This window comes from Oryza glaberrima, chromosome 4, assembly GCF_000147395.1.
Source record: "Oryza glaberrima chromosome 4, OglaRS2, whole genome shotgun sequence".
NCBI classification, from domain to species: domain Eukaryota; kingdom Viridiplantae; phylum Streptophyta; class Magnoliopsida; order Poales; family Poaceae; genus Oryza; species Oryza glaberrima.
This window is the reverse complement of record NC_068329.1, coordinates 2498131-2510988: the sequence shown is the minus strand read 5'-3', so window position 1 is coordinate 2510988 and position 12858 is coordinate 2498131. Positions and strand designations below refer to the sequence as shown.

Here is a 12858-nt window from a genome sequence, read left to right as displayed (position 1 = left end):
ATTATTAGGTGATTTCAAACAAAGTTTTACAAGAGCAGTATTTTCAAAATGTTTCGGTCATACAGAGCAAGATAAGAGTTTTAAAATCAAAACATGAGACATAGAGTAAAATAATATCTAAAGAGGGATGAGATATAAGGTTAAATATGATTTTCGCAAGTAATTTGTAGTTGAGAGCATAGCACTCAAAATAGTTTTAAGAAACCATTCTAAACATCCATCTTAAGGGGCTCCTATAATCGGTATTTGCTCTGATACCATGCTGTAGTAGGCTTTCCGGACCTTCCATTATAATTGAGAGATGAAGTGAATAATTAAAGTCATCAAACAAGCATAATGAAATATCCGATGCCTCGAGAGAGGAATATTTGAGACATTGCTAGGCCTTTAGCCTGCCAGTCAACTTCAGCCTGAGATGTGCCCATCAAACCACTCAAAGTCGGCGACCATATGTGTTACACATTCAGGAAACTTGACAAAAATGGCTAAAGATCTACAGCATCTCAAATATTCTTAACTCATACTCATATGAATCTAGTTCCAGGATGTGCACTAGATTCACACCTTCATCCTAAGTATGGACATATATAGCAAACACAAATAAGATGAAAGCGATTAAAATTTACGACTAAATTAGAGATACTTAGGCCGACCGACCAAATAAATATTAGAGAACAGCGGAAGCTTGACTGTCCAATCACAAACACACCGACTAGGGGTTTACCCCATTAAGTTCTCATCCTAAAAGAAGCAATCGAAACCCACATCACTCAAAACTAAGTCTAAACCTGCAAACAATAGGTTATATCAACCGCTAGAGTGTAACACCCCAAGTAACCACATACCTATAGTGCCACACAAAAATACACTCAAAACCACTAACTCCCCAGTTTTTTAGAAATTTTGGCAGAGCCTCACCTATAATACGGACATCCACGACAGACAAATATGAGACAACACAATAACGACATAAACCACACAATCCAAACCATCCTAGCTCCATAAATTCCATGTGAAAATAAGGACTAGAACTTTAAATGACCTTTACAAGTTCTAAGCAAAACTTATGCTAAGCAGAATATGGTCTAAAACTAAATTTCAAGAGTGTGCAATAATAAAGTGTAGTCCAAGGGTGCTACTCCTACCCCATGCCGATCAATGTCATTAGGTACCTGAAAATCAAATTAAACACAAGAGTGAGTAAAGAATACTCAGCAAGTACAATATTGAACTAGTAAAACATAAACATGCTTAATTCAATAAGAAACCAATATGAAAGGTTAGATTTATTTTATTCTAAAACAAAGAAGTCAAAAGATACTAGTTCCCTCCCGAGCAGGTATGAATATCCTTTTAGCATTACCGGTAAGCCAAGCAAGCTTGATTAGTGCTTCTCAAGGATCATGAATAAAGACCCGAATTGCACTCCCATGACTACACATGGTACTTGAATAATGTAAACAAAAACATCTGGAATAATGAAATATGAATAACGTCGTGAATTTGAACATAAAGTGAAACGTAAATATGTAGCATGATACCAAATCCACATAATTATTGATAGTAAGCTTTCGAATAATAATTGCGTATGCGAAATCAAACAAGAAACATAGTTTATACATCAGACAATTCTGTCTTGTACTTGCATTAACTCTTTCGATAATCCGACTCAACTCCTCGAACATTGGAACCCTCCACACCTGTAGAGCAAAACTACACATAAACCACTATATCCAACTAATGATATTTACAAGCATATGTACTAAAATTGAAACCCAAAATATATAATTTTTTTACCGATTTGTATTAAATAACCTATAGCTGTTCCATTACTGTTTTATGCGTAACTCACATACCTCTAACAGAATTTAGCAAACAATACAACTTTGGACATCTAGACAAAATTGTCTACAACTTTCATGTTGGGTGAAAAATCAGATTATGCCTCTGTAAATCCCAGATTAAGGAAAACGAATTGCTGTCCTGATTTTCGGACCTAGTCAGCAGCACTGTTGTTGCTGTTTCTCCCAAACCGTTTAACGGAATCGAGCGAAACCAGCGCCATTAGAAAGATATCGACGATGACTACAAACTTTATGATTAGTTGAATCCCGACAGTTGAATACCAGATTTGAAAATATGGTTTCAGCCAAGCGGCCGATAAATTAAATTCGAGCTACCGAAAATATATCGTCTTATATATAAATTAGAAACAACTAGGCACTGAAACGGATTACCTAGCGGTACTAATTTGTGAAAAAAACAAATAAATTTGGAAATATCCACCTGATTCCCCAATTTTCCTTCTTCTATCTAATTTCCCCTTCTCTCCCTCCTTTCTGTTCTTCTTTGCCTTCTCCCCTCGGACCACGCAGCAGCAGCCAGCAGCCAGCAGCCAGCACTAGCAGCAGCAGTCGCATGGCATCCCTAGCAGCAGCAGCAAGCAAATCAAGGCAGCAGCAGCCACAAGCCATCAGATCGATATAAGGAGCAGCAGCAGAAACTCACCGGGAAGAAGGAAAACGGAAAGTAAACACCGGTTGTGATGGATGACGAGGGCTGCGGCCTCCGGCTATGGCCGTGGTGGCGGCGCGAAGACGGCGGCGGCAACCGGGACGACGGCGATGGCGGCAAAAGCACAGAAGCGTGGCGGCTAGGGCTGGCTGTAGCGCCTGCCTTTTCTTTTATATATATATATATATATATATATATATATATATATATATATATATATATAAATAGACTAAAAGGAGATCTAATGGCCCACATCGTTTCAATCTCCGGGACTTCGTTCGGACTCCGATTACTATAAACTTATATTCTATTTTGTACTACTCGACGAGCTCTATGCATCCATGGTTCTTGATCACTTATTCGAACAATGGTTTAAAAGTTGAACTTTTGCGTGTTTGTTCTAATATTCCCCAAATATAATAATTCGAAACCCAGGGCATTACAAAGATCAGTACATTAAGTTAATGTACTGGCAAGCACAATACAATCCTAACATACTACATGTAAGGCATATATTCAAAGGAAGGCAATATGTAGTTCAATTTCAGCATAAAGCAAGTTTTGTTTCGCAATTCTTGTGTAAAGGAGTTGATGCTTCAATTAACAAAACAAATTTTAAGTCTCAACATTAAGTTCATCATAATTCCATCATAATCAATCTCTTGTTGTCATCCTTGACAACAAGTCATAATATATCACCACACACACAACTCAACACATTTTATCAATTTCAAACCAAGTCACATGTTCACATTTTAAAACATAGTCTATACTCATGACACTTCACCAAAGCGCTCATGACTGTGAGCACGGCTAATCTATTAATTTTTAGAACTGCGCAGAGTTTGTGCAGCTTTACCCACATAATGTGATAGAAGCCCGGAGGCTACACTCTAGTTGGTTCATTGCTGGCCAAGCACCCCACACTCTACATTATGATTGCGGACTAGAGGTCACAACGAAGCCTTTACACTACTCAGAATTTAGCCTTGCATCAGCACGATACATGTTCCTCCATCCTAGGTATACTTGGAAATATGTCTAGAACCGTTAAGTGGCGGGCCCACACCTTAAACTTAACGCCGTGGTGGCGGACACGACGGGAACCCACCAGGTGGCGCAATACCGTTGTATTAGACAAACTTAGTCACCTAAACTACCACGTCGGGGTAAATAGAAAGTTCCTCAGAATCATCGACTAATTCCTCCGAATTATCGACTAACTCATACACACTGGTCTACCAGAATGCAAGGCTAGTCGTAAGTAGATTAATCAGCTTACGCCATCCCATACTAGCACATGTGGATGTACGAATAACTTTAAGTGGGTGACACAAGTTCGGTCCTTACGGACTTGGGCAAACACTCCCCCTATGGGTATGCAACTAACACCATATGCACACCACTTGCCGCCCAAGTCTAAAATCACATATTACACATTTTAGTTGACAAATACCAATCACATTCATTTAATTCCATCAAAGGTTCATGTAACAAATCACATTTTAATTATAGATGGAATGAGCATTTGCATAGTTCTAAGCATGGCTAAGCAAGTAGTTGCACATAGAGCATATATAAACCCATTTGAGCACAAAGAGTGTACTCTAACCATTTCTAGGGGTTCAAGCATCAAGGATCACAGTTATTCAAGGTAGGGTATTGTTAATAACCAAATTTGGTAAGCCATGAACCAGGTTCAGCATCGAGATCGAAGCGGATTTGGTAGAGTCTTCTGGAAACAGAGTATGTATCGACTACGAGGGGATCGGACAGAAGATAGCCGATGTGGCCGATCTCGCTAAGGAGGTTATATAATCATCTCTGGGATTGATCAACGTGCTACACAAGTATTGCTGTGATTGAGATAAGCTCACGGATAGGCAATTTTATCTATTAATTAAGATATTTTCAAATAGTTTCCTTAGAGATATATTTCAGCAAGAGTTTGCCGTGAAGATTTGTTCGTATCTTAGAGGTTGTTAGAAATAATAGTCGCGTTTGGGAAGGACCTGTCATGTATCTCAGGTATAAATATAACCCGATCCCATGTAATTAACAACAACAGTTCAATAACACTTTTCGGCGCATCGCCACCCTTTTCTATTCTCATTGTTTCGACGGGTTCATGCTTTCTGGTTGAGCTGCATCGATTTCGATCTTCAACAAGAGGTAAAACTTGTCATGACGGCTTGTGTTATCGGGATTAGGGCTTACATCTTTATGACACTCTAATCTTGTTTATGTAAATCATCGAGTTATCATATATGCTACGTAATCTTTATCAGTATCATAATCTAACCCTAAATCGGTCAACATCTATTATTGGAAGGCAGGTGATAGAGTTAGATATCGTTATTAATCTAGACTATATAGCATATCTACCATCCCATAGAGATTTTCGTCAACTTGTTAGATCTTGTGATTATTCTTATACTTAATGCTGCATCGGTTGAGTTCGATCTATTAAGTAATATCTATAACTGCAATATTTAACTTGTCTCATGATTATCAATAGAGATAGTATCGGGGTTCAGCCGATCTTACCTGATTTAGCTACTTTATTCCATACATGCTCACTTGACATGCTAAATATGTCCTTTATATTAAAATCTTATCGAATTAAAGTATATTAGACTTACTGTTTGGTATATTTTGCTCGTTTTGATATCTTGATATAGAGTGGTATCGGAGTATTAGCCGATACATGTTAGATCTGCTTGATCGGCTGTGCTATAAATGTACATATAACCTTATTCTCAAAGTACTTTTAAGCTTAAGTGATTCATATTGTCTCGGCTAGCTGTTCGATCTATCCCAGTCACTTAATTTAAATATATCTTGAGAAGAAGATTATATATCATTGATATCTACAGCCGATCGAGTAGATTTAACTTTATTTAACCTTATTCTTCATTGCCGATCTAATGCCAATAACATCGGCTCAATGATTAACGATATGTCATCGGCACCTAGCTGATCGGCTATCGTTTATGGATTTAACCTCGTTTTCTTGTCTTCCCTTCTTATTGATTGCAGGATCAAATCAACTGGCACGCCTTTGAACCCAAAAGCAAGATTTAGGACTTGCACTGGAGCTAAGCAGATCTCCTAGGCTAGTGTGTATTTTTCGCATCAACACGCTTTTGTCACGCCTGGTGGGACACAAGTTGTGACGTTTTTCATCATGGTGGACATTAAGTCGACTGATGTTGATACTGATAACATCATTCTAATAACAATGGATAAGCTTACACCGGAACAAAAGGCAGTGTACGAGCAGATGATGAATAATTTGCAGAATCAATTTCTACACTCGTTTGTGCAGACTCGGTCGGGTACAGTCATCCAAAGGTACAAACTGAAGATACCATCTAACGATGATTTGGAGTCAGGCACATCTAAGGATGGTAAGGCTAAAGGTGGCAAAGCTAAGGATGATGAACCTAAAGATGACAAATCAAAAGGAGAAGAGTCTCAAGAGATCAAGAATTTGCATGTTCAGATTGACAATGCTGTTCATCATGCTTTAATCAACCAATCAGGGGTGCTTGTCAATACTTTGACTAATATGATAAATCTGTGGTTGATGGTACAATTGCCGAGCATCAAACCAAAGGACCAACTTTCCTCCCAAATAGTGTGTTTCCACAATATAGGGATCTGGTAACTAGGAAGCAACAGCCTGTCTCTGGAATAAATCCGGAACAGCCTGTAACTAGGAATCAACATCGGCTTTTGTGAACCATGGACAGCCAGGATTTAACCGTCGTGTGGTGATTAGACCTCAACCTCAGCACATGGGGCATAATATATCTCAAGTAACTATAGAACAGATTGCTGCTATGTTTAAGGGGAAACAATCGGTTGTTGATTCGGTTCAGCAGATACCAGTTGGGCAGCAAACACCCATCATTCAGCAACATCAGCCTGTTGGGCCTCAGTTTGTTCCTGAGCAGCAAGTTCATAATGTGCATCAATCTCCTCAACATTATGTTGGTGGTAATATCAACTTTCAGTATCAGCCTCATTCACCTCAAATGCAATATCGGCCAGGGGGATCACCGCAGCCTCAGATCTTGCTCCAGTTCAATCAATTCGATCAAATTCAACAACAGGTGCAAGGAGTATCTCAGTAGAAACCCTGGGCCGATATGATTGCAGATGTGATGAGGGAACAGTTTGGACTTAAGCCCAAGGATACTGGAAACTTGTATCGGCACCCATATCCTGAGTATTTCGAGAGGGTTCCATTGCCGAATCGGTACAAGGTTCCATATTTTTCGAAATTTTCAAGGCAAGATAATGTGTCAACTTATGAGCATGTCAGCTGATTTTTGTCCCAGTGTGGTGAGGCATCGGCTATTGATTCTTTGAGAGTTAGGCTATTCCCCTTGTCTTTATCTGTATCGGCATTCACATGGTTTTCTTCATTACCATATAATTCTGTTCAGAGTTGGGCCAATCTAGAGAAACAGTTTCATAAGTACTTTTACAGTTGGAGTCATGAGATGAAACTTTCTGATCTGACAACAATCAAGCAAAGACATGATGAGACTGTACAATATTATATCTAGAGATTCAGGGATATGAGGAACATGTGTTATAGCTTGGCCTTGATAGATTCTCAGTTGGCCGATCTTGCTTTCCAAGGTTTAATAACTCCAATTAAGGAGAAATTCTCTGCTCAGGCTTTTGAGAGTTTGGCTCACCTTGCTCAAAAGGTGACATTGCATGAACAGAGGTTTGCACAGGCTAAAAAGAACTTCAAGAAGGTTAATCATGTTTATCCTTATGTTTCTGATTCCGAAGAAGATAATGATCCTGAGGTAGCAGCAGCCGAATAGGCAAGAAACAAGAAGGTTGTGACATGTCAGTGCGTGAAGAGTTCTGGGAAAGATGAAATATATGATTTTGATATCACCAAAGCTGACAAAATATTCGATCTACTACTTCGGGAGAAGCAAATCCAACTTCTTGCTGGCCATATAATCCCATCGGTTGAGGAGTTAGAAAAAAGGAAATATTGCAAATGGCATAACAATAGGTCTCATACCACCAATGATTGCAAGGTGTTTAGGCAGCAGATCCAGTCGGCTATTGAACAAGCAAAGATAAAGTTTGATGATTCAAGGAGGTCGATGAAGGTGGATGGTCACCATTTTCCTGTTAACATGGTCCACTCATCCGGGAGAGCAGCCAATGGGAGAAATCATCGGAGTTCATAGCTTAACTCGGTTATAATTATTGACAAATATCAAAGGAGGCATGATAAATAGGAAGAAAAGTATTTTGAAAATGATGGTGGTTTTGATCCACATTGGGACAGTGAGTTCTTCAGGTTTTGTTGGAATAAAGGGATGAAACTACCATCCATAGAAGATTGTCCAGGATGCAGTGATTCTACAGGGAGTTCGAGCCGATCTTATGATAGAGAAAATCGGCTGGGTCAGAGAAGGTTGCCTGTTCATCAAAGATTGGGTCCGATACATCAGGATTGCTCTCAGGATGAGGATGAGGGCAGGAATTCGCAATGGTGCCCTTCACTAAAAATCATAAAGAGAAGGGTTCAGAGGATGAGGAACATGGAGCTTTTTCAGGAAGTACAGCAGGAGATCAACCATCGGCTAAAGAAAACAAAGCAAGAGCGGAGTGTTAAGAGTAAGATTCTGACAGCTGATGAGGTTGAAGCTGACAAAGCGAAGATGTTAATTAAGGGGAAAGCTGTTGCATCGTCATTAGTCAACATGGTTTTCATGCTACCAGCAGAGTATGAAGCTAATCAAGCTGATGATGATGATGTGGAAGAAGCTTCTGCTGAGTTGGTTTTGTCACCTGATCAAGCAATCTTTGAGAAACTAGAGGGAATGTAGAATCGGCATCTCAAGCCATTGTATGTGAAGGGGTTTGTCAATGGTAAGCCGATGTTCTAAGATTATGGTTGATGGTGGGGCTGTTGTTAATCTAATGCCTTATGCTACATTCAGAAAGTTAGGAAAGAATGCAGATGATCTCATCAAGACCAATATGGTTCTTAAAGACTTTGGTGGCAATCCTTTAGAAACTAAAGGAGTATTGAATGTGTAATTGACGATTGGCAGTAAAACTATTCCTACTACAATTTTTTGTCATTGATGGGAAGGGTTCCTATAGTCTGTTGTTGGGAAGGGATTGGATTCAGTTGCATTCCTTCAACCAAGCACCAGAGTTTGATTCAATGGCAAGGTGACAAGATATAGATCGTGCCAGCTGATAGGTCAGTTAATGTTGCTAGTGCCAATTTAGCTGTTTGGGAGATGGATGGAATTAATTGGTTGTCTAGAAAAGTATGGGAAGGATATTATTTAAAAGTGTCCGATTATAATATACAGCCAATTGAAGATGGAGAGCCCAAATTGTTGCTTTGAGGGCATCGTGGAGGGTTCAAATTTCTACACCAAGGATATTGTAGATGATCTCGATGGCAAGTTAGGACAAGGTTTTATATCGGCCGATGATTTAGAGGAAGTTGATATAGTTCCAGGAGATAGACCAAGGCCGACTTTTATCAGCAAGATTTTATCATTAGAATTTAAAACCAAGTTGATAGAGCTTTTGAAAGAATATAGAGATTGCTTTGCTTGGGAGTATTTTGAAATGCCAGGACTTAGCCAATCGATTGTCGAACATCAGGTTCCTATTAAGCCAGGATATCAGCCATATCAACAATCGCCTAGGAGATGTAAAGCCGATATGTATGATGCGCTATTAAAGCTGAAATTACTCGCTTATATGATGCTGGTTTTATTCGGCCATGCCGATATGCTGAGTGGGTTTCTGATATAGCTCCAGTCATCAAGAAGAATGGTAAGCTTAGGGTTTGCAATGATTTTCGGAATTTAAACAAAGCTACCCCTAAGGATGAGTACCCAATGCCGCCTACCGATCAATTAGTTGATGCTACTTCAGGACATAAAATTATAAGTTTTATGGATGATAATGCTGGTTACAATCAGATTTTTATGGCCGAAGAAGATATTCATAAGACTTCTTTTAGATGTCCTGGTGCAATTGGTTTGTATGAGTGGATTGTAATGACTTTTGGTTTAAAGAGTGCTGGAGCTACATACCAAAGAGCTATGAATTATATATTCCGTAGTCTGATCGGCTTATTGGTTGAAGTCTCTATAGATCATGTGGTAGTAAAGTCAAAAGAGGTGGACGATCATATAGCCGATTTAAGGAAAGTTTTTGAAAGAACAAAGAAGTAGCTACATACCAAAGAGCTATGAATTATATATTCCGTAGTCTGATCGGCTTATTTGTTGAAGTCTCTATAGATCATGTGGTAGTAAAGTCAAAGGAGGTGGACGATCATATAGCCGATTTAAGGAAAGTTTTTGAAAGAACAATGAAGTATGGTTTAAAGATGAATCCCACAAAATGTGTTTTCGGCGTATCGGCTAGGCACTTCTTGGGTTTTCTTGTTCATGATAGGGGAATTGAAGTAACTCAGAGGAGTATTAATGCGATGAAGAAGATTCAACCTGCGGAGGACAAGAAACAGCTACAATCATTGATCGGCAAAGTTAATTTCGTTAGAAGGTTTATTTCTAATTTGTCTGGACGATTAGAACCTTTTACACCTTTGCTCAAATTAAAAGCCGATCAAGAGTTTATGTCATGCCCAGAAATTCACTAGTAATTTCCGAACTAATTTGTGCATGAAATCCTCGTCCAGGAATCAGCCGAGGCACACAAACCGACAATTTAATATACAGATTCATCATAATAATAACGTTTACATACTTACAAAAGAAAAGAGAAAACAGCAGCGGAATTACGGTCTAGTGAAGCGCTCCACTCCCACAGGCAGCTCAACTGGGGTATAAGCCAAACGTCTTCTCCTTCTGCATCCTTTTTCTTCCACTAAGGTTTGATTGTTTATTGCAAGGTGAGCATATGACATACTCCGCAAGCCACACAGCAAATATGCAAGTGCACAAGGATACCAAAGAATGGCATAATATAGGGCTCATTTGCAAAAGCAGCATTTAGCAAACATTTAAGAGAAGTAAAACAGTAGAGTAATTAATCATCAATTTTAATCAACACTGTACAGCACACCCATGCTGCACAGGCCCAACCAAACCTGAACAACCATACCCGGTTGTACAGATCTATCTCCAAACTAGGAATGTACCATTCCAAACCAGGAGCTAATCAAATTATTAGCTGTCATAGCATCGTTTATTATGGTGAGAAGTGTGAGACTAATCACGAAAGACATTGTTAGACTCGCCCATAACCGCGGGCACGACTATTCGAATAGTTTTACTCTGGCCAGAGGAGTACCACTGTACCCACAAGACACAGCCCCACAACATGTCACCATGCACCTCAATACCACCATGGTACCTTGGAAAGGAGCTGTGACAGTACCCCTCGCATAACACAATCCACCACAGCGCACCGTTCCTGGATCATAATCACCCCCTTATAAACAAGGCATGGACTCCCTAGCGACCCCCGTGGGCTTATCTCTGCCACTTCTTAGTCTGGTGCCCCGCAATGAACCATGCTATACAAAAGGTAAAGCCGTTGCCCATGCTGGCCTGTGGTTGGCACGGTTAATGTTTCACAACCGAAACTCGTGAACCGTTCCTTAATTGTCATGAGCGCGACCATCAAAACCAAGTGCTCACAACCCACCATTATCAAGTTTTAGTTGGCAAATTAATTAATTAACCAATCACGATTGACCATCGTGAGCTACCATTAAATATCCATCATTAAGTAATAGTGAAACATTAGTTATCCCAATCGTGTGCTAATGTTTCTAAGCATGGCTAATCAATTATATCTAATATATCTAGTTGAACGAATATATATAAATCCAACTAGTCAAATTATAACCCGAGGTAATCAAGAAATAGGGTAATCAATGCAAATTGGCCATAACAAAGGAATAGGTTCACACCACCCCATGGCATTCCAAAATAAATGCACAGTTAAAATAAATAGAGAATTTAAATATAGGATCAACATGCTCAAAGGAATTGTGTTTGGGATCTGTATGACTTGCCTTGCAATAATGAGTCTTCAATTAATCTTCTTGGATACTTCCGACGCACTCGCGAGCCTCCGAAACGACGGAAACGACAAGCTAACACGCAAAATGACGAAAAAGACTAATAAACACCAAATAAACAGTACATAAAAGTAAACAAACATGTAGATCAAGATTTTAGATGAATTTAGAGACTTGAACGGCCTCATTCCGATTTCATATGAATTAGTTATGAATTTTACAAGATTTAATCCAATTAAGCCTATTAAAGAAAAGACTATTCAAATTAATTAAACAATTTAGAAATGATTTATAACTGAGATAAAGATTAAAACAACCTCCGGAAAAGATTAGATTATATTTAGTAGATGACATATATTAAAAAGGAATATTATGTCATTGAAAAGAGGGAACGGATAGAAGTCTCACCGAACCAAAGCGATCGGAGAGGAAGGGTCGACGATGACAGTCCGGCGACAACACACAGAGACGATGATGACGCTAGGGCCAAACAAGATTAGATTAGATTAGATAGGATTAAGACCCTAGGGACAAACTACACCGGTGAACGACATGGGAGCAGCAGTTGCCGGCGAACCACGGCACAATAAAGCAAACGGAGGGCACCAGGAGGAAGAAGAGGCAACGGCGATGCTTACCAACACTTACACAGCGACGAACAGCAAAGGAGATGGCCGCGGACGAGCTCCGAAGGGTGGCGAGGTACTGTCCATGGCGGCGACGACTTTCCGGTGATCTTCGGCGGATGACAGATGGTGGACGGGCTTCTCCTCGCAGCTGCGAATCCAATGGAGACGACGGCGACCGAAGGCGACGACGGACGACGACGAACGGCGCGGCTAAACTAGTAGCGACGGTGCACGGGCTAGGGCAGCAGCGCGGCGAACAACAACGCAACAGGCACAGCTGCGGCACAGCACGGCCCGGCGGCCAGTGGCTCGGTGGTTGCAATAGCGGGACGGCAGCAACTTGGCACACACGAGCAGCGCCCAAACAGCAGCTAGCGGCAAGCGGTAACACACAGCAGCAGCAACACGACTGTGGCAGGGAGCGGCAAAATGGCGGCTAGGCGACTAGCGCAGCGGCGACGGCAAGCAACAGCGGCACAACCGGTAGCGACAGCACTGGGCGGAGGCGATCGAGGCGACGGCGAGGTGCGGCTGAACCAGCGGCCGGCGATGGAGAGAGAAGGTGCTCGCGGGGAGAGCGATTCCGGCGAGAGGGAGAGATGGCGGCCGAAAGAGGGGAGGGAGGGGGCTCTATATATAGCCATG

General features: G+C 40.6%; 1 long non-coding RNA gene across 1 annotated transcript; it reads right to left on the bottom strand.

Moving 5' to 3' along the window:
* Window positions 1-903: 903 nt before the first annotated feature.
* Window positions 904-2616, bottom strand: LOC127769357 (uncharacterized). Its single transcript, XR_008016777.1, has 3 exons — window positions 2287-2616; window positions 1621-1700; window positions 904-1172 (listed from the first exon to the last, which is right to left on the bottom strand). It is a non-coding gene; the product is annotated as an uncharacterized LOC127769357 (long non-coding RNA).
* Between the last annotated feature and the right edge of the window lie 10242 nt (window positions 2617-12858).